Source organism: Carassius gibelio, chromosome B8 (assembly GCF_023724105.1).
Source record: "Carassius gibelio isolate Cgi1373 ecotype wild population from Czech Republic chromosome B8, carGib1.2-hapl.c, whole genome shotgun sequence".
Taxonomy (NCBI): Eukaryota; Metazoa; Chordata; class Actinopteri; order Cypriniformes; family Cyprinidae; genus Carassius; species Carassius gibelio.
This window is the reverse complement of record NC_068403.1, coordinates 23,009,787-23,032,657: the sequence shown is the minus strand read 5'-3', so window position 1 is coordinate 23,032,657 and position 22,871 is coordinate 23,009,787.

Below are 22,871 nucleotides of genomic sequence, written 5' to 3'. Positions count from 1 at the left end.
ACAGATAATGGCTTAAAAAACGAATAACGCTCAAGGAATAATTCTGCCTGAATACTCGGCTGAAGCTGAAGCTGAAGCTGACACAGTCTGGTGTTTGCTAGATAACAGGTGAGCCAGGGAATCAGCGCCAGAAGTGAATGAATGTAAACTTTATGAGTGAAAAGAGTGCAAATCAAACACGGCATTGTTGTCGCCTCTCTGTGCATCTCTCAGAAATCAGTGCAAGAGTAATTTTACCTATAATAATACATCATAGCTACACGTTATATTATTTGTATATATTTAAAAGGCAAATATTGAAAGCTTAGGCTACCATGATACGAATGAATGGAATAAGCACAGCCCGCTCACCAATCAAACAGCCGCGCTGCGCGTCTCAGTCTCTCAAAAACCAAACCAGTTCTCTCTCAAGAGTAGGCTAATAATCGTCTACTTGTCCTACATGTTTGCATATATTTTTGCATATTTACCTTTTGCTGGTTTGCGCGGAACACACACATCTGTTTAGTGAAGTTCATTAACATTAAGACTCGCTTAAAGTGTTCTGCGTAATGAGAATGTGTGCATTGAATGGATTCAGTCGTGTTCAAATGATCACTAAACGTTTGTCATGACATCTCTCTGCTTGCATGATAAATATTATTTTAGAAATTAATAATTATTTCAGTTTAACACGAAATACTTGTTCAGTGATAACTACGAAAAAATATATAAAAAGTAATAACAGTCTTATCAAGTAACTGTACGATGTTGTATCCGAATGCAGATAGGAAAAATTTTGTGATTGTTACAGATACAAATACTGGCTGTTACATGAAAATGTAAATATGTAATGTCATATATAAAATTTACATAAGTAATTGTTGCATAAGGCTATACATTAATACGCGTTTATTGATTAAAAAAAGGCTATCTAGGTGTAGACGTAAATAAAACACAATCTAACAGGTAGAAAATTAAATTAGAAACATCTAAACTTTTCAGGTCGCAGTAAGTGCACTGCTGGTCATGCACATCCTTTCCCGGAACAATACTGAAAGCTAAGGCAAGATGGAGAAACAGATGATCATAGTTGTACAAGGATAGCCATTTTTTAAATGAATCTATTAGCAGAGCTACTGCAAGTGATTTTAAGTGCTGGAATTCCATTTATTCTTTGCTGAAACTTCTGCGTCATCATGAAGAGCGGGTCATGGTTGCCCAGCAACAGCAGACGCCGCTGTAGCGCAAGCGCAGGCTACTACAGTGCTTCGGAAATAAGGAGAGCGGCGCGCCTAGCATTTTCCAAACGTTTTCAGTCGCGACATCATACAAATGTGGTTTTGGTTTGAAGGAGAAATGTTTTATTTAATTTTTTTGCTGGACTCGGTCGAGACCAACTAGAAGACTTGGCGAGTCCAATGGCCAAGTCCGAGACAAGTCCGAGTGCAAATTCAACGAGTCCGAGACAAGTCCGAGACGACAGAAAAATGTCTCGAGTCCGGACTCGAGTCCAAGACCGGACTCGAGTACTACAGCCCTATTACACACAATGTTAAACAGACCCGGGACCCGAGGTAATAGATTCGGACCCGACCCGGACCCGGCTGATGATTTAAAATATTGACCCGAACCCGTAGGGGTCCCGGGTCAGGTCCGGGGTCGACGGGTCTCGGGTGCACTGTGAAGACCTCTAGTTAGAACTAATGTTAAACATTGTTAGAGTTAATGATTGGAAATGCACCAAATATACAGATGAAGATGTGCAAAAAAGATAAGCTGACTGTGACAAACAATTGTGTGTATCAGCATTGGGTGAAAAAGTTAGATTCTCGAAGATGCAAAATAAAATTGTGGCGGTGGAAAAAAAAGTGTAAATGGAATTGCCATTGAATTTAAAAAGCAAAAAAAAAAAAATATATATATATATATATAATATATAATATATATATATATTATTATATATATATATTTTTTTTTTTGCTTTTTAAATTCAATGGCATTAATTAATCGAAATTAATCGCATTTTAAGCGCATATAAATATTTGACCTGAGAAAAGTGAGAAGTAATTTTTTTTCACATGGATTTATAGTATACCATTGAATAATGACTGAATACATAAGCTTAAGCAACAAAATATTGTTTATTTTTGTTCAACCAAGTCTAGCAGACCAGTGCAATTTTTGCCATTAAGTGTAGCAATAGCATATTTAGAAACAATTTAGAAAAAGTACATTTCAGAAATTCAGGAAGCTTATAGGTGCTGGAACCTTCTGTAAAGCGTTTTTTTAAGTAAAACACAATACTGTCAATTACATTCAGAACATTGGAAACACTGACTATTAGAAAACATCTCTCTGTTGCTTCAGAGGCCATAACATACTAAGTCCAACTCTCAATAACCTTGGCCAAAACAATAAAGAATTCAACATAAACTGTTGCACCAACAAAATAATACATAGTTCAACATAAAGTGTAAAGTCCACGCTAGCTGCTATATGTTTTACGTTGAGGTGATACTTGAGGCTCGATGTGCTTCTGTGATATGCGAACGCTAGTTGGTGCTCCAGTATAATCGGTCCGCCGAAACTCATCCAGTGAGAAACGTTCCGCGGTGCAAAAATAAGTTATTAAAAATGCGGGAATTGTTTTTCTGTAATTAATTAATCTTAGTTAACGCGTTATTTTTTGTGTAATTAATTAATCTCAATTAACGCGTTAAAGTCCCGGCCCTAATATATATATATATATATATATATATATATATATATATATATATAAATAATAATAATAATAATAATAATTAAAAGGCAAGAGAGGTACAAAAAAAAGCCAGGGTATGGGCTGGTGTGATCAGAAGGTATAATACACCTCCTACCTTACTGTTTCCAAAACCATCCCTCTGAAAGCTTATAATACAGAATCACAAAACGTTATACAATGCAGAACAGTATTCTGAAAATAAAACCACAAAAGTAAACCCATTCATAACGATGTCTGACGCACCCGCATCTTCTATGTGTGCAGCAGATCAGCATCTGATGGCTCCTCTGTGGATAGAAGCGACCGCTATTAATATTAGAACACGTATTCATAAAAATGTTGAATTACAATATGTAAAAGCAACAAAATATACAATAACAAGCAAACAAGATGACATCCTGAAAGAGGCCTGCATACTGCAGCAACGCATCTTTGTTGCCCATTACTGCAGCCGTGGACAAGCCTCCACGCTCCTGCTCCTGCCGATGAGAGGCCAGCACCATGGCTGCATATCCAACATCATTAGATAGCAACCATTTAAAGGTTTTCCCACGTTACTTGCCAAGCACTAGCTGCAAATTTCTGGTGGCTCCTTCAACATCAGCCACACAAGCCATGCATGGCCTGCTCCTTGACCCTGGATGCAGGCCATGACCGTCCAGGGGGGTGGGGGTTTTCCTGTAAGCAAAGGGCTGTTGCCTCGACTGATGGCTTGAGCACAAGCTCACCAGAGGCCTCTGTACAAAAGTTTGCTTTGAAATCCATGCTCTATAAGGCACAGCACTGTTAAAACCCACAAACAAAATAGTGAGATCTAGCTATTCAATACATCAAGCACTGCATTGATAAGACAAAGAAATAAAAGTGTGTAATCTACAGTGCAATCAACTCTTTCCAAAGGGTCGAACAGACACCTGAGCGGGTGTGAACCCCATGATCTTTCATGTTTGTCCCCCACACCCACACAGGGGGTCACTTTAACACCCTGCTGCTACCTGCACTCTTGCAACAAATAACAAAGAGAACTGACATACAGTCAACATTACCTTGAACTTAAAGTTAACTTCAACATTAATGTCATATAATACACGTGAAAATTACAGTTCAAGGCAAAAAAGAGAAAAAATTAAGTATTTGTGGTTTTACTTAGTAAAACCACAGTTACGTGCCATTGTTTTGGTACAGTACAATACTTTAACCATTAAAAGGGAAGTAAAACCATGTTCAAATTAAACAACATACAAAACTACCAAATATTACTACAAGTGTGATTGCATCATATAATTTTTGTTAATATTGTTCATCGTCTATACGTCATTTTTTTTATACATTTTTTTTTTTAAATTTCTGTCATATGCATATAAACTTACAGTCACCACTCATAAGCTACTACTAAATATTGTAGAAACTGAATTTTCTGTAAAGTTTCTTTGCAATGATTTGTATAGTAAAAAGAGCAATACAAATACATTTTAAAGGGTAACTAAACCTCTTGTCAGAGCCTGACTCCACCCACTGGCAATATTTGAAAAAATGCTGAAAAGTGGGGAGAGCACAGCGGAGATAGAGGGGATGAACCGAGGGCGGGGCTGAGTGCGTGGGGCGTGAACCTGAGACCCTCTGTGATGGATTAATTGACAGCTGCTGTCAGAGTCGGTAAAATAGAGAGTGACTGTAGTAGCTTTGCAACAGAGCATTCATTTGAAGTAGAGGACTTTTCTCCCCTATATGAGCTATATCGATTCGAGCCGCTGGCTCAAACTGATGCAGTTTGCACACTGAAGCTCTAGGGGGGAACTCCCGGTCTTCCAGGCCAAGTGCATGCAACCACTGGGCCTAATTTTCAAGTCTGCTGGAAAACTATGCACTCCAGCAGTGCTGTTGCAACCAGCAACACTACACCTACGTACCATCCTGACCACTGTACTAAATACAGATAAATCTACGCCAATTTGAAGCTATCCTAACTGATGCAATACTATGCTACTAACTAACTATGCTTCTAACAATACTAACGTTACACTAACAACTAATTAACTTCTAATTAACTACATGGGCTACACAAAATAATCTAAATAACTATATAAATGCTATGCTAAATAGATGCTATTATAGTCTATCCTTGTCTTTTTCAATACTCGCAATTCCATCTCCTGTAGTGATGTGTCGTTCTTGAACGATTCGTTCATTTTGAACGAATCTTTAATGTGACTCGGGAAGAACGAGTCGTCTCGGGGAGTGATTCGTTCAGTCGCGCATGCGCATTATTCTATGGGTTCTGTTCTAGTAGTAGTAATTCACCTGTCAGTCAATGCAGTCTTGAGCCGGAAAGAGAATTGATTAGTTCATAGTTCGGGTCTATCGGGTTTTTGACTCGTTCCTTGATCACGTGACAGCCCCATACGCTTACCCAATGCAGTCTGAGCCGGAAAGAGAATTGATTAGTTCATAGTTCGGGTCTATCAGGGTTTTTGACTCGTTCCTCAATCACGTGACAGCCCAATACGCTAAACCCAATGCAGCATGAGCCGGAAAGAGAATTGATTAGTTCATAGTTCGGGTCTATCAGGGTTTTTGACTCGTTCCTCAATCACGTGACAGCCCAATACGCTAAACCCAATGCAGCATGAGCCGGAAAGAGAATTGATTAGTTCATAGTTCGAGTCTATCTGGTTTTTGACTCGTTCCTCAATTACGTGACAGCCCAATACGTTAAACCCAATGCAATAAAAGCCGGAAAGAGAATTGATTAGTTCATCTCATGAGTCTTCGGGTCGAGTCGTTCCTTAATCACGTGACAGACCCATACGCTAAAACCATAGACACTGACAGTAAATAGATGACAGATAATTGAATAGTTCATCTTTCGGTTCTTCGGGTTTTTCGTTCTTTTGTACTGTGATGTGACAACATTGGCTAGAGTAATTAGTTCATTTACAACTTTCCTTACAAAATGGGTGCGTAGTACTTATTTATTATTAGTATTATTTACTCTTACAGTAACGTGATGCATTTCTGGTTTCAAATTGTTGTTTTTAATTTCTGTCATGGTGGTACTTTTCCATAACACTGAATGTGGAAATAAAGAGTTGGTTATGCTTAAAATGTTGATCTTTTTTTCTGTCTGTTTGTTTGTTTTGGTTTAGTTGTGCAGTTATTAAATCAGATTGTCTGTGTAAACCATACTTTTGTAACATATGACACTTTATAAACATTAAAAACACTGTACATACTTTTGAATAGTTGTTTATTGTTTATTACAGAAAAGCTTTGTAACAAAGAGGACAACTATTCCAAAATAAATTAAAATAATAAAAATGTAAATAATTAAAAATGAAATTAAAATTAAAAGATAATAAAGCCACAGGGTCTAATAACCTTAACAAATGAACTTTAAAAGTACAATATAAAAAAAAGAAAAACTAAATATTGCACAACAAGCTATTCCCAAAATAATTTTAAACCATTTGAATAAAAAATAAATGAAAATTAAGAGATACTAAAGCTACGGAGCCTTATAACAATAACAAATTACCTTTTAAAATCACAACAACAAAAATATTGCACAACAAGCTAGTCTTTTTCTAAATAAATAAAAATAAATAAGCTTTAAAATAAATAACACACTGTGGCTATATTTTTAGGACTTGCTTTAAGGCATGTTTACATTATAAAAAAAAAAACAAGCTTCCTGACCTTGGATGGGCTGAGTCTGTGAGTTATTCTATCTGAGATAATCTGCCCAGTTTTAGAAAAACAAAATCAGATGGCACGGATGTGGCCACAATGCAAAGTCTTGTCTTTGTGACTTAAGAAAGGCTTGTGTATACTGGTGAACATCTCCTCCACCAGGCCAGAGGGTCTGATGTGCGGGGTAAGAGTGGCTCTGCAAGGTTGGCCATCATAGCATCTGAGGTCTTAGAAGAGGTAGCAGAAGGCCTCAAGCTTGCTACCCTCTCGTCAAAGTCTTCCCAAAACATGGCCCCTGCACTGGCAGTGCACCAGGATCTGAAACTCCTCACTCTGAGCTGGGTTAAAACTGTTAAAGCTGAAGTTATCATAACCTTAATGTCTTTAACATTAATAATTCAAATTCAAAATGTTATTTGCTTTTAATGTATGTCATTATGTCCTTTTTTGAGCAATTTTCTTATACATATATTACACCAATATGTCAAGTCTGCCTAGGAGAAGCAATTATTATACCAGCAAACTCAAAATTGGAGTAAAAATGAACAAACTAGTCTATAAATACTTTTTATTGTAAGATTGGATTATTATATTATTATATAGCCTAGTGTTTATTTACCGATAGACAGTCAAGAAGACAAATTAATCAATTTTATTTATAACAGGGTTTTATTTATTTATAAAATAATAACAAACCACAGATCCTCAACAAACAGTAACAAAAACACAGTGACAGAAATGTCAGAAATAGCGCATGGGGCTGTCACGTTATTAAGGAACGAGTCAAACTCGACCCGAAAGACTCATGAGATGAACTAATCGATTCTCTTTCCGGCTCGAGACCGCGTTGGTTTCGCGTATGGGGCTGTCACGTGATTAAGGAACGAGTCAAACTCGACCCGAGACCCGAAAGACTCATGAGATGAACTAATCAATTCTCTTTCCGGCTCAAGACCGCGTTAGTTTTGCGTATGGGGCTGTCACGTGATTAAGGAACGAGTCAAACTCGACCCGAAAGACTCGTGAGATGAACTAATCAATTCTCTTTCCGGCTCAAGACCGCGTTAGTTTTGCGTATGGGGCTGTCACGTGATTAAGGAATGACTTAAACCCGAAGACTTCTTGTCAGATAAGAGGTGAGATGAGCTAATCACAGACTGAAGACCCAGGTAAAGAATGAGTATTTTTTTCTTTATCTCATAGCATTTTAGTTTTGTATTGTTTGTAGTGTGATCAACGTTTGCGTAAGTACTAGATGTGTTGGGGAGGTAGCACTTAATATTTTAATAACATTTTGCTAAAATGAACGAAATGACTTGAAAAAAGATTCGTTCATTTTGCTGAACGAGACTCAAAAGTCTGAGTATGTAAAATGATCCGAACTTCCCATCACTAATCTCCTGACACTACAGTCATTTTGATGGAACAGGATGGTTTTATACTGCCAAGGGCATGGTAGCTCGTTCCAAGGGGCGTGGTGAGCTGGAAACTGCTTACGTCACCTGCCACCGCAACATCCAATAGGAAAAATCAACTGCAGTAGCCACCGTTCAACCTGAAGAGGGGCAGCACTCAGACGTTTTTACACCATATATTGTAGAATTAAAACACTTTATACGCAAATGTCAAAAAAGTTACTTGAATCAATGAACAGCACTAATAAAGCCCCATTCATACAGATCATTAACTAAAAAAGTTGGTTTAGGGTTTAGTTACTCTTTAATTGAATTGAATTGAACAACAACCCGTCTAGCAAAAACATAACTAAACGTTTTCCACATTAACATCACATTTACTCGTCAATAAGGATGCATCTAACTACTGTATTTACCAAAAATAATTCATAACACCTTTAGGAAAAATATAGTGACACTTCAACTTTTACAGAAAATGGATTTCTTACATCCGCAATCAACAGCAATTTGAATCTTATATTACTCGTAAGTTTACATAGCTGATTGACACGACATAGATTGCGCTTGGCGGATCCTGATCAATCTTCTCTGTAATAGTCATGCATAGTCCGACTCCGATTCATTTCCGTGAACCGAAAAAAGTTGTTCACTCTATATCCTCGAGCCCCAGGCAGCCAAACGAACATTACTTGACAATTCAGCATGCTACTGTTGCCACACCCTCCTCTAAGTTTAACTGCTAACTAGGTTGTTGTCAACTTTTTCGTTGTTGTCATGACAGCGCACGCACATGCATACCAGACACACTGGGAAGGAACTTTTAGATGCACGCTTTCAAATTCAAAAAATGGAGAAAGAGACTCTGAGGCACTGCCATCATCAATTAAAAAAGAGAAGGTGTGTCCTGTATCAAACTTTTTTTTTTATGCGCCTGCCTTTATGCGCCTGCCTTTTATGCCTTTAACATGCAAGCTCACCATCCTTCCTCCCCCTTCTCGTTCGTTCACTTTCTCGTTCTCATTCTGGAGTTGAGAGTTTAGACTTTTTTTTTTTTTAACTGCTTCCTGTGGTGTTGAGCAACTACATTTCATTTTAATCCTATAGTTTTATATTATAATTTATTTAAAATGAATAAATTGTAATGAAAAATAAATCAAATTAAATAGCTAAAGTAAATCGTAAGTGGAAGTGCATCTGTCAATTCTGTCATGAGCATACAGTTGTGTTCAGAATTATTCAACCCCCTTGACTTGCAAGATAATTTACTGTGGAGGATAACATTTTATGAAATCAATTTAACAAAGGCATCAGTAAAGTATTAGAGAAAGTTTATTAATACACTTTTGAGTGATTCTGAGAATGGAACATTGATTAATCATGATAAAATTTGAATTGGCTCTAAACATTCATGTTTAAAATTATTCAACGCCCTTTGTGCAGAATCTTTTATTCTTTAAAATCACCAATAAACGCTGTCTTTGTGTTTAGAAGCTTCTGTCACCTCTACTACAATTTTGGCCCATTCCACACCTGAAAACGCTTTCAGATCACCAAAAATCTTTGGTTTTCACATTGCCACTGCTTTTTTTAAATTCAACCAGATATTTGAAATGAGATTTAAGCCTGGAGACTGAACAGGTCACTCAAGTACATTCTATGACTGATCCCTGAACCAAGCAGTAGTAGATTTGGATGTGTACTTTGGTATGACTGGCCTGCAGGAAAGTCCATTGATCATCAGCTTCAGTTTTTGCACCAAAGGCATCACAATTCTTGTCAAAATGGCCTGACACTATAAAGAATCCATGATGTCCTTCATACAGTCATGATTTCCACTTCCTTCTACAGTAAAGAAACCCCATAACAGGACTTATCCACCTCCAAGTTTGAGGATGGAGATGGTGTTCTTCTGCTTATGAGCTTTGCCTTTTTTGCAGCAGACATACTGCTGATCCATGGGTCCAAAAAGTTCCAGTTTGGTCACATCACTCCATATAACATTCCTCCAGAGCTCCACAAGTCTACACAAATGTATTTTATCAAGTTCAAGTTGTTCTTTGTTCTTCTTGATCAAGAGTGGTATTCTACAAGATGTCTTAACATAAAGGCAATACATGTCTAGTGATCTTCTTACACACTGCTTTGAAATGGTTTCCCTCCTTTCATCATGTCATCTTGCAAGTCTTTGGCTTAACATTGCAGATTTTTCTCAGTTGCTCTGATTAAACATTTTATAATATTGTGCTTTTTCTTCCACAACCTCAAAGATTTTCTGGTAAAACACACTTTAAGCTAAGGAATAAGGCTGAGAGCTGTGTCTCTTGGAACTTTCAATGTCTTGGAAATCTTCATATAGCCTTAGCCTTTCTAAAGTACTACGATATTTATTCTCTTTAGCTTTTGTGAGGTCTCTGTTGACATTTTTGCTACTCAACTTCAACACATGCATGGGCTAACTGTATGTGCAACGGCTCAAGCTAATTCTGTTTTTAATAAAGTTTCTAAAAGCTTAATTGTGTTTTGAGACTGTTTTATTCCCCACTATGCAAATAAGTGATTTAAAAACAGCAATGTTGAATAGGGGTTGAATAATTATGACATAGCAGTATTATTAAAAAAATCTTATAACTCAAAAGTATTACATTATATATTGACAATATCACTTTTAATATGCCAGTGAACTGTTATAGATACAATTTTTATTTTATCCTGGATCTTCAGAAAAGCTTATTTGTAAAGTACTGCAGTCTCTAGGGGGTTGAATAATTTTGAACACAACTGTACATCAGCAATTACACATGTTTAGGGGAATAGGGCAATATTACAGTTTTTCTCCATTGGTTTGGCTCATTTCTTGAAACAGAAATTACATTCTGAAAATTCTAAGATCATTTGGCAAAACAGTCTTACAGTTCAGCACAACACTATAGCTCACTTGCAAAATCTAATATATCTTCCAAAACTGTTCACTCATGCTTCAAAACTAAATTCCTTTCCCATGTAAAGAGTCAGTGCCACGAAAATGGCAAAGATCCTTCTCAATTGCTATGGCTCATTTCTTGAAGCAGACCGGACGTTCTCAACACTCTTGGTGCTTTTGCCAAAATAATGTGGATGGTTCGGCACAACACCATGGTTCACCTGCAAAAGCTCATATCTCTCCCAAAACAATTCACTCATGTGTCAAAACTAAATTTCCTTCTCATTTAAACAGTCAGTGCCCCCAAAATACTTCGTCCCTTTGGCATTGTGTAAGCACTGCAAGTCAAAATGATTAGATGTTTTGTCACTATAGCAGATGACCATTGAAATATCCCTCATGTCCACCTTTCAGTCTTAGCTCAGTCCTTTATTGACAATGGTTACTGTACTGTTTTTGTATAACTAACAGAATACAATTTTGTATAAAACTGAAAAAAAGAAAAAGGATTTTAGGGTAAGAGTAGCCTCTTAGGTTTAACAGCACACATTGCACTCATACTGCCAAGGAAATTGTAACCATTATCATTCACACACATAAAGTAACTTTCATACATCAGAGTAAAAAGAAAATGTATACAGCATAATACACTTTATAATATAAACACAAACAAAAAAACAATGAAAATGATATGCAGCCTACAGTGCTGTAAATAATGCTTAAGTTTCACAACTATCAGTTCTTCACTGGTCGCTGTCCTCACCCTCCCTCTCCTGGCCACCGTCCTCACCCTGCTGGCCATCCAGATGCTGATGTCTGTCTGGCCACAGATTCTCGTCCACATCACAGCGTATATTCTCCCTTGTGATGCAACGAGGGAAGAAACGGCGTGCATGAAAGGAGAGTAAGGTGGTAGGAACACTATGACCATCCTTGGATGAGTAGTGAACCAGGCCCTGATGAGTGGGCCACGGTGGAAATTCACATTGTCCCATACAATAACATATAGTGGTAGGTGAGGCCCCTACGAGTCCTCTCTCATTTTCAGGGATCAAATCAAAATGAAGGCAGTCCAAGAAGATGAGGAGCTTCTGTGTATTGTATGGGCCAAGACTGGGGATGTGAGTGGCCACACCATTCTCAGATATGGCAGCAAACATAGTTATATTGCCCCCTCGCTGGCCTGGGACATCCACCATGGCCCGGTGGCCAATAATATTATGGCCACGTCTTCGGCCCTTGGCCATGTTGAACCCAGCTTCATCCACAAACAAGAGGATGTGAGGGGTCTCATTTCCTTCCAATGCCATTATTCTCTACAATAGCGTAAAAAAAGAAAACATCAAATCATTCATACAGAAGAGTCATATACTACAGTTACAGACAATTACATAGGAATGTTCTATGTTCTCCACAAGTTCAATATACTACTGGCCACTACTCCAGTGGTTCCAAACCTGGGGTACATGCACTCCTATGCAGAGGTACTACAGGGGGTATTTGACAGAAAGGAGAGGGGGAAAATCATCAATGAAACACTTTTCATTGATATAATGAATGAAAAGGGTTTACAGTAAAACCCACAGTATTAGATAGATTTACATGAGAGCCACTAATTGCAGCTAGTTCACCTTTTTTCATATTGTATGTTATATTCTTCAAAATAAGGATTATAATGATAATTGCATCATACAGTAAGCTGCAGTTTTTAGGCGAAATGTTGAAGTCAGATAAATCAAATACTTTCATACCTGGATTAACTGGATACACAAATCAGGTAAAGTGGGTACTGAAGCCAAAAAAGTTTGGGAACCACTGCTTAATTGTAAAAAGGTTGTAATGTTCCATAGTTTATTTTCTCCATGTTTTTCTTGTCATTTTTAGTATCATAACATCCCAGGCCTATCACACTCACACTAAATGAATAGGTAAATGTGTAAATAAATATATTTCTTGCTCTATGCACAGTGTCCTGTCCTATACAACATATAATTCCACCATTGACTGACTACATACCTGTTTTCTCTGCGAAAGGTTTGGATGATGGAGGAGACTGTAGAGCGAGGCACATTAGGCTGCACTCGGCAACCTGCTTCCGCCATTGTGAGGCCATGGTTGATGACATGGTCTATAATTGTGGCCCGAATTTCATCCGGGACAGCATGGTGTCTTCGTGCTCCTCGGCCTCTTCCCCCTATTCCACCACCATTCACCCTTACTCCTTCTCCTCCTCCTCTTCCCCCTATTCCACCACCACGCACACTTACTCCTCCTCCTCCTACTCCTCCTCCTCTTCTTCTTCTTCCTCCTCCTCCTCTTCCTCCTCTTCCTCGAGCAGGCAGTTTCCCTTGTTCATTTACTTGGCCAGGTGCCTCCATGTTCAGACATTGTACTGGTCCTGCATGGTCAAGCTCTTTACATACATTTTTGGCAGCATTCACAGTCAGGGACAGCACCTGTCAGGTAACTAAACATACTATTTGATTGGTCATCTGAGATGTGTGAAACTCCTCCTTCGTTAGTCAAGTTCTAGTTTCACCTGACTGTCAATTGCTGTAATAAATTTATCAAATGTTCCAAGGGATTCATATATCATATTCATGGTATTATGTTATTGATTAATTTTGACAATTGAACAGACTATTGTGCATGTGATGACTTACACAATGAAATGATGCTGACTCATTTTGGACCAACCATTAAACTGAGAATCAACAATCAGTTTAGATCAATAAGATCTATTCACTTGGAAATTGTGCTAAATGTAGGCTACCTGTACTTAATTTGCAAAGATGTACTGAGACATTGAGACATGTACTAAGACATTTGCAATTTGATGAAATTAATGAGAAATTCCATTCTCTTGTGAACAATTGCCAAGTGGTTTGGAGGTTTGTCCATGTTGTTTTGAGAATGTCATTTCTGTTTCAAGAAATGAGCCAAACCAATGGAGAAAAACTGTATTACTGTCACATGGAATTGATGTTGATAGTGTTGAAATTATGCAGCCAAGTGATGATATCTCAGATCATTATTTAGTTTTGTGCAAACTTCATATAGCCAAAATTGTAAATTCTACTTATTGTTACAAGTATGGTAGAAACATCACTTCTACCACAAAATACTGCTTTTTAAGTTATCTTCCTGATGTATTTAAGTTAACTTGATGATGAAACAGAAACTATGGACTCTCTTTTCTAGCATTTTAAATAAAGTTGCTCCTTTACGCTTAAGGAAGGTTAAGGAAACCAGTCTGACACCATGAGAGCACAAGAGAGCAGCCCAAAAAATGGAGCGCAGCTGGAGGAAAACAAAATCTGATCCGATTACTTCTCTTTTAGAAGAAAACAAACATAACCCCAGCTATTCAGTACAGTGGCTAAATTAATGAAAAATAAAGCCTCAACAAGTGTTGACATTTCCCAACATCACAGCAGTAATGACTTGAACTACTTTACTTCTAAAATCGATACTATTCGAGATAAGTTTGTAACCATTCAGCCGTCAGCTACCGTATCACATAAGATATAGACCCCCTGAGGAACAGTTCCACTCATTCTCTACTATAGGAGAGGAAGAATTGTATAAACTTGTTAAATCATCTAAACCAACAACATGTATGTTAGACCCTATACCATCTAAGCTCCTGAAAGAAGTGCTTCCAGAAGTCATAGATCCTTTAGACTATTATTAATTCCTCATTGTCATTAGGATATGTCCCTAAAACCTTCAAACTGGCTGTTATTAAGCCTCTCTTCAAAAAACCACAACTTGACCCCAAAGAACTAGTTAATTATAGACTGATCTCGAATCTCCCTTTTCTGTCCAAGATACTAGAAAAGGTGGTATCCTCACAATTATATTCCTTCTTAGAGAAAAATGGATCTGTGAGGATTTCCAATCAGGCTTTAGACTGTATCATAGTACTGAGACTGCTCTCCTTAGAGTTACAAATGACCTGCTCTTATCATCTGATTGAAACACACTAATTTGAAAAACTAATGGAAAGCATAGTCGATATAAAAAACTGGATGACGAGTAATTTCTTACTGCTAAATTCAGAAAAAAACAAGAGGTGTTAATTATAGGACCTAAAAACTCTGCATGTAATAACCTAGAACACTGTCTAAGACTTGATGGCTGCTCTGTCAATTCTTCGTCATCAGTTAGGAACCTAGGTGTGCTATTTCATAGCAATCTTTCCTTAGAAAGCTACGTTTCTAGCATTTGTAAAACTGCATTTTTCCATCTCAAAAATCTAAATCTAAATTATGGCCTATGCTCTCAATGTCAAATGCAGGAATGTTAATCCATGCATTTATGACCTCAAGGTTAGATTATTGTAATGCTTTATTGGGTGGTTGTTCTGCACGCTTAGTAAACAAACTACAGTACAGCTAGTCCAAAATGCGTCAGCAAGAGTTCTTACTAGAACCAGGAAGTATGACCATATTAGCCCGGTCCTGTCCACACTGCACTGGCTCCCTATCAAACATCTTATAAATTTTAAAATATTGCTTATTACTTATAAAGCCCTGAATGGTTTAGCACCTCAGTATTTGAATGAGCTCCTGTTACATTATAATCCTCCACATCCGCTACGTTCTCAAAACTCAGGCAATTTGATAATACCTAGAATATCAAAATCAACTGCAGGTGGCAGATCCTTTTCCTATTTGGTGCCTAAACTCTGGAATAACCTACCTAACATTGTTCGGGAGGCAGACACACTCTTGCAGTTTAAATCTAGATTAAAGACCCATCTATTTAACCTGGCTTACACATAACATACTAATATGCGTTTAATATCCATATCCGTTAAAGGATTTTTAAGCTGCTGATTACGTGATTTATAATTAGGTAAACCGGAACCGGGAACACTTCCCATAACACCTGATGTACTTGCTACATCTTTAGAAGAATGGCATCTACGCTAATATTAGTCTGTTTCTTTCTTATTCCGAGGTCACCGTAGCCACCAGATCCAGTCTGTATCCAGATCAGAGGGTCACTGCAATCACCCGGATCCAGTACGTATCCAGACCAGATGGTGGATCAGCACCTAGAAAGGACCTCTACAGCCCTGAAAGACAGCGGAGACCAGGACAACTAGAGCCCCAGATACAGATCCCCTGTAAAGACCTTGTCTCAGAGGAGCACCAGGACAAGACCACAGGAAGCAGATTATTCTTCTGCACAATCTGACTTTGCTGCAGCCTGGAATTGAACTACTGGTTTCGTCTGGTTGGAGGAGAACTGGCCCCCAATTGAGCCTGGTTTCTCCCAAGGATTTTTCCCCCATTCTGTCACCGATGGAGTTTCGGTTCCTTGCCGCTGTCACCTCTGGTTTGCTTAGTTGGGGTCACTTCATCTACAGCGATATCGTTGACTTGATTGGAAATAAATGCACAGACACGATTTAACTGAACAGAGATGACATCACTGAATTCAATGATGAACTGCCTTTAACTGTCATTTTGCATTATTGACACACTACCAGGTCTCCAAGTGCACGAAGGGCCCTCTGAAGTGCATGAGATGCTCCGACTTCGCAGGATTTCCTAATTCCGTCACCAGGTGTTCCCGATAAGCGATTTCTCGCATAACAACAGTGCGAGAGGAGCGCTGATGAGAGGAAAATCCTGCCAGGATAGGTGGAGCCAAAACTGCTCTGTTTTTCAGTTTTATGTCAGAATGGAGAAGGTGATGTACCTCAGGCTTAGCCAAGACCGAGGCCAGGTTAATTACACTGGTTTGCTGCGTCCTTTGTTGGATTACAACTTTAAATGTAGGAATTGGCTTGGAGCTTACTTGAATAATGTAATGATACATATGAAAAACTACAAAATACACACACACACACACAGCAGTTCAAATGCTTACTGAAAAGGTGCGATTTTATGTAGTTTATTGTCTTGACCATGGTGATCATATGTAGACAGGTTTGCAACCTGGATTTTTTAGGCAGTTAAACATAAAAATAAAACGTAATTATTTGTTTATTTTTCAGAACAATACTGTAAACCTTTACTATCAATACCTTAAGTATATTAGAGTATGCAAGATAGTACTTTTACTTAAAGGACAGTTCATCCAAAAATGAAAATTCTGTAATCATTTAATCTACCTTAAGTTGTTCCAGTCTAAATTGCTATTTGTATTTTTGGGTGAACTGTCCCTTTAGCAAAGGTTTTAAATATGATGGTTAGCAGTTCTTCCTCAATATGGTATTGGGTAGTTATTAAATGTAGTTTACTAAAGTATCTCAATGTTTATTTTACCAATTACTTGCTCTAAACAGTTTCTCTTTTCCTTCTTTCCCTAAATCAGAGCAGACCCGTGTACTGTAGGATGATGCTGAATGTGCCAGCGCTGGACAGGTGTTTAATAGTTTTGTGCTGAGCAGTGATGCCAGTGTTGCTTGATCTTCTGAGAAGTGCCACAATCCAGACCCAGGTGTTTCTCTTCTGTCTGCCAGTGGTACATCATAGAGGGGTCTCCAGAGTCTTTGACGTGCCTCGTTCCAGTGTCACTGCATTGTCCTCCGAGTCACATTCACCAAGAGATTGACCTCCTGAAGACCCCAGGACACATGGAGGCAGGGCCGGGCTCAAACTTTCAGAACAATTTTAATGTGTAAAAAAAATTACAGGACAAAAAAAAAAAAAAACATATAAAAGAATATTTTGTGAAAAAATTATAAGCTGCATTAAAAAAAATTAACAATGTGCATAAGAACTTCTCTTTTATTAACACGTGAATATGCAAAACAAAAATACAGAATGTACAGAAATGTACAGAAAGCACTCATGCTCATTTACAAATATATTACACACACAAAGAATAATGAATACAACTTATGCATTTTATTTTTAACTTGCATCACAAAAATAAACTACAGAAATTAGGTTGTTTCATTGACAATCTTGCTGCCACATTCTGGATTAATTGTAAGGGTTTGATGGAACTGGCTGGAAGACCTGCCACAAAACAAGAGCTTGAACAAGGAGTTGTGCAGCATTTTTTTAAAGAAAGGGGCTGATCTTCCTAATGTTGTATAAAGCAAATCTGCAGGACCGGACAGTTTTAGCAATGTGGTCTGAGAAATTCAGCTGATCATCAATCATAACTCCAAGGTTAGGAGTTTTGATTGATGTTCCTAACTTGGTGAAACTGTGATGAAACGATGGGTTTGCTGGAACCACAAGCAGTTTTGCCTTGGCAAGGTTGAGTTGAAGGTGATGGTCCTTCATCCAGCAAGAAATGTCTGTTAGACACGCTGAGACAGCTACCATTGGATCATCAGGATGGAATGAGAGGTAGAGTTTAGTGTCGTCAGCATAGCAGTGGTCAGTGTCAGTGTATCAGTGTTTTACCAACCTGTTGTTAGGTGCTAGGGTTTCCCCTTCATAGCTTTGCAAAAACTTGATTTAAAAAACCGTATCATAGCTATTTAACTATCTTGTTGTGGTTTTAAATATGTATTTAATCTCAGAACAAAAGTAAATCGGATTTTGTGGTGGTTGTGCTTTAAAATGATATTGTCTGTGTAAAGCTGCGTGAGTGCATGAGTGTTTGAAAAGAAAAATGTTTTAGCTTAAAAGATGTGATTCTACTACAAACGACAAGCATTCTAACGAAGAAACAACACCGTTTTTATTTTTTTAGTTTACAACTAACCGGTTGTTCGCATTTAAAAAGTTCTAATAATGTTTATTGTGTTTTCGAAAGAAAGTAAGATATGGTATATCAATTAAGTCTTTTTTATTGATTAACATGGTAGAACCACAATGAATTTATAAGGTCATGTATTTATTCAGCTTCATGTATACATCGGTTACTGTATACATATTCAAGAAAAATGCATGAACTCAATTGTTTTAAACAATCTAAAGCTTTTAGTCTGTCATAAAAATATCTTAAAAGAGTAAAGTCTTTCATGCATCTATTTTCATTTGTCTCAGGACTCTGACTAAAAACACTTGAGTGTGGACATGAATTCTACATTCAATTCAAGTTTATTTGTATAGAGCTTTTAAAAATACAAATTATTACAAAGCAACTTTACAGAAAATTATCTTTCTACAATATTTAATAGCTTATAAGTGGTGACTCAGTTTATGTGCATATGACAGGAATTTTCTGAAAAATTAATACAAGACGTAGTCAGCCAGACGATGAATATTATCAACAGCAATTATTATATGATGCAATCACACTTATAGCAATATCTGTTAGTTCTGTTTATTGTTTCAGGGTTAGCATCATCAGGGGTACTTTGAGGGGTCAGCATCATCTCTTCTCAGGTGTTCTGGATCCAGACTGGAGCTTGTGGCAAAACAGAGAAACAAATAGACACATAATTATCGTAGCTGCTGTTCCAACAAAGTAAAATTAATTAGTTTAACCAAAGATAAAGAGTAAGAATGTGCATTTGATCAGACGCAACTTTAGTCACAATTTATTAGATGCATTATTTGAATGCTTGGCTAAAGAAATGTGTCTTTACTCTAGATTTGAACAGGACTGTGTGTCTGAACCATTATCAGGAAGGCTATTGCAGAGTTTGGGAGCCAAATGTGAAAAAGCTCCAGCTCCTTTATTGGACTTTGCTATCCTAGGAACTACCAAAATTCCAGCATTTTGTGACCTTAGGGAGCAAAATGGATTGTAACGTGGTGAAAGACTAGTTAGGTACGCAGGAGCTAAACCATTTAGGGCCTTATAGGCAAGTAAGGATAATTTGTAACTGATACGGAACTTATTAGGTAACCAGTGCAGAGACTGTAGATTTGGGGTAATATAATAATTTTGGACTACCTGTAGCTTGTTTATTGAAGATGCAGGACAGCTGCCTAGAAATGCATTACAATAGTCCAGACTAGAGGTCATGAATAACATGTTTCGTAGCTTGGCAATGTTTCTAAGATGGAAGAATGCAGTTTTTGTAACATGGGAAATATGGTTTTCAGAAGACAAGTTGCTGTCTAATATAACACCCAGATTTTTCACTGTAGAGGAAGTAACAGTACATCCGTCTAGTCGCAAACTGTAGTCTACTAGATTCTGTGTACTGTTTTTTCTGGTCCAATAATTAATATCTCTGTCTTATCTGTAGGGATGGGCGATATTTCCTATGCGATTGTCACGCAATATCACGTTCATTATCGCAAATGAATAGTCTTCGAAAATGAACGCGATATTGCGTAGCTTGTCAGTGAACTACGGTTCTGTCTATTAAACGGTGCTCCATTTGAAAACAGGTGATTGCGATTTAGTGGTAATCAGGGAACCCCCTTACTGACGAAATGCACGTGACAATCGCATGCGATATACAGTATTGTTCAAAATAATAGCAGTACAATGTAACTAACCAGAATAATCAAGGTTTTTAGTATATTTTTTATTGCTACGTGGCAAACAAGTTACCAGTAGGTTCAGTAGATTGTCAGAAAACAAACAAGACCCAGCATTCATGATATGCACGCTCTTAAGGCTGTGCAATTGGGCAATTAGTTGAAAGGGGTGTGTTCAAAAAAATAGCAGTGTCTACCTTTGACTGTACAAACTCAAAACTATTTTGTACAAACATTTTTTTTTTCTGGGATTTAGCAATCCTGTGAATCACTAAACTAATATTTAGTTGTATGACCACAGTTTTTTAAAACTGCTTGACATCTGTGTGGCATGGAGTCAACCAACTTGTGGCACCTCTAAGCTGTTATTCCACTCCATGATTCTTTAACAACATTCCACAATTCATTCACATTTCTTGGTTTTGCTTCAGAAACAGCATTTTTGATATCACCCCACAAGTTCTCAATTGGATTAAGGTCTGGAGATTGGGCTGGCCACTCCATAACATTAATTTTGTTGGTTTGGAACCAAGACTTTGCCCGTTTACTAGTGTGTTTTGGGTCATTGTCTTGTTGAAACAACCATTTCAAGGGCATGTCCTCTTCAGCATAGGGCAACATGACCTCTTCAAGTATTTTAACATATGCAAACTGATCCATGATCCCTGGTATGCGATAAATAGGCCCAACACCATAGTAGGAGAAACATGCCCATATCATGATGCTTGCACCTCCATGCTTCACTGTCTTCACTGTGTACTGTGGCTTGAATTCAGAGTTTGGGGGTCGTCTCACAAACTGCCTGTGGCCCTTGGACCCAAAAAGAACAATTTTACTCTCATCAGTCCACAAAATGTTCCTCCATTTCTCTTTAGGCCAGTTGATGTGTTCTTTGGCAAATTGTAACCTCTTCTGCACATGCCTTTTTTTTAACAGAGGGACTTTGCGGGGGATTCTTGAAAATAGATTAGCTTCACACAGACGTCTTCTAACTGTCACAGTAATTACAGGTAACTCCAGACTGTCTTTGATCATCCTGGAGGTGATCATTGGCTGAGCCTTTGCCATTCTGGTTATTCTTCTATCCATTTTGATGGTTGTCTTCCGTTTTCTTCCACGTCTCTCTGGTTTTGCTCTCCATTTTAAGGCATTGGAGATCATTTTAGCTGAACAGCCTATCATTTTTTGCACCTCTTTATAGGTTTTCCCCTCTCTAATCAACTTTTTAATCAAAGTACGCTGTTCTTCTGAACAATGTCTTGAACGACCCATTTTCCTCAGCTTTCAAATGCATGTTCAACAAGTGTTGGCTACATCCTTAAATAGGGGCCACCTGATTCACACCTGTTTCTTCACAAAATTGATGACCTCAGTGATTGAATGCCACACTGCTATTTTTTTGAACACACCCCTTTCAACTAATTCAACTAATTGCCCAATTGCACAGCCTTAAGAGCGTGCATATCATGAATGCTGGGTCTCATTTGTTTTCTGAGAATCTACTGAACCTACTGGTAACTTGTTTGCCACGTAGCAATAAAAAAATATACGAAAAACCTTGATTATTCTGGTTAGTCACATTGTACTGCTATTATTTTGAACAATACTGTATCACCCATCCCTACTTATGAATTTAATAGGAGAAAATTATTGGTCATCCAATATTTTACATTTTTAACACACTCTGTTAGCTTATATAATTTAGAAGTTTCCTCTGGTCTCGTTGAGATATATATCTGAGTATCATCAGCATTACAGTGGAAACTAATGACGTATTTTCTAATAATATTACCAAGGGGCAACATGTATACTGAAAAAATAGAAGGGGACCTAGGACGGATCCTTGTGGCATATTTTACTGGTGATAAATGAGATGACTCCAAACAAAATGGTAGCGATCTGACAGGTAGGATATAAACCATCTTAGAGCCTGGCCTTTAATATCTGTATAGTTTTGTAATCGATCTATGAGTATGTCATGATCTATGGTGTCGAACGCAGCACTAAGATCAAGTAAATAGCAATGAGATGCAGCCTTGATCTGATGCAAGAAGCAAGTCATTTGTAATTTTAACAAGTGCAGTTTCTGTGCTATGGTGGGGTCTGAAACCTGACTGAAATTCGTCATACAGTTTTTTGCAGGAAGGAGCTCTATTGAGCTGACAACTTTTTTTTTTTTTTTTTTTTTTTTTTTTTACAGTTTTTGACATAAATGAAAGATTTGAAATAGGCCTATAATTTGCTAGTTTACTAGGAGGTTTCTTAATAAGAGGCTTAATAACAGCCAGCTTAAATGGTTTTGGGACGTGACCTGAAGATAACGACGAGTTAATAATATTGAGAAGCGTTTCTTTGGCTACAGGTAACAACTCTTAGTAATTTAGTGGTTACAGGATCTAAGAAACATGTTGTTGGTTTAGATGCAGTGATAAGTGTATTTAGCTATTCCTGTCCTATAGTTGTAAAGCACTGCAGTTTATCTTTGGGTTGCTGGAACAATAGTTCTGCCCAGACGGTAACGGTGACATTTTGCATAACTCCAAAAGAGTTTATTAGGTCAGGCCTTAATTTATCATTTGTATTATCAACGTGAATATTAAAATCTCTCATGATTAGTGCTTTATCAACTTTAACCAGGTCTAAGAAGAAATCTGCGAATTCTTGTAGGAATTCTGTATACTGCCCTGGTGGTCTATACACAGTAGCCAGAGCAAGAGACACAATAGATTTCTTTTGCATGTCTGACA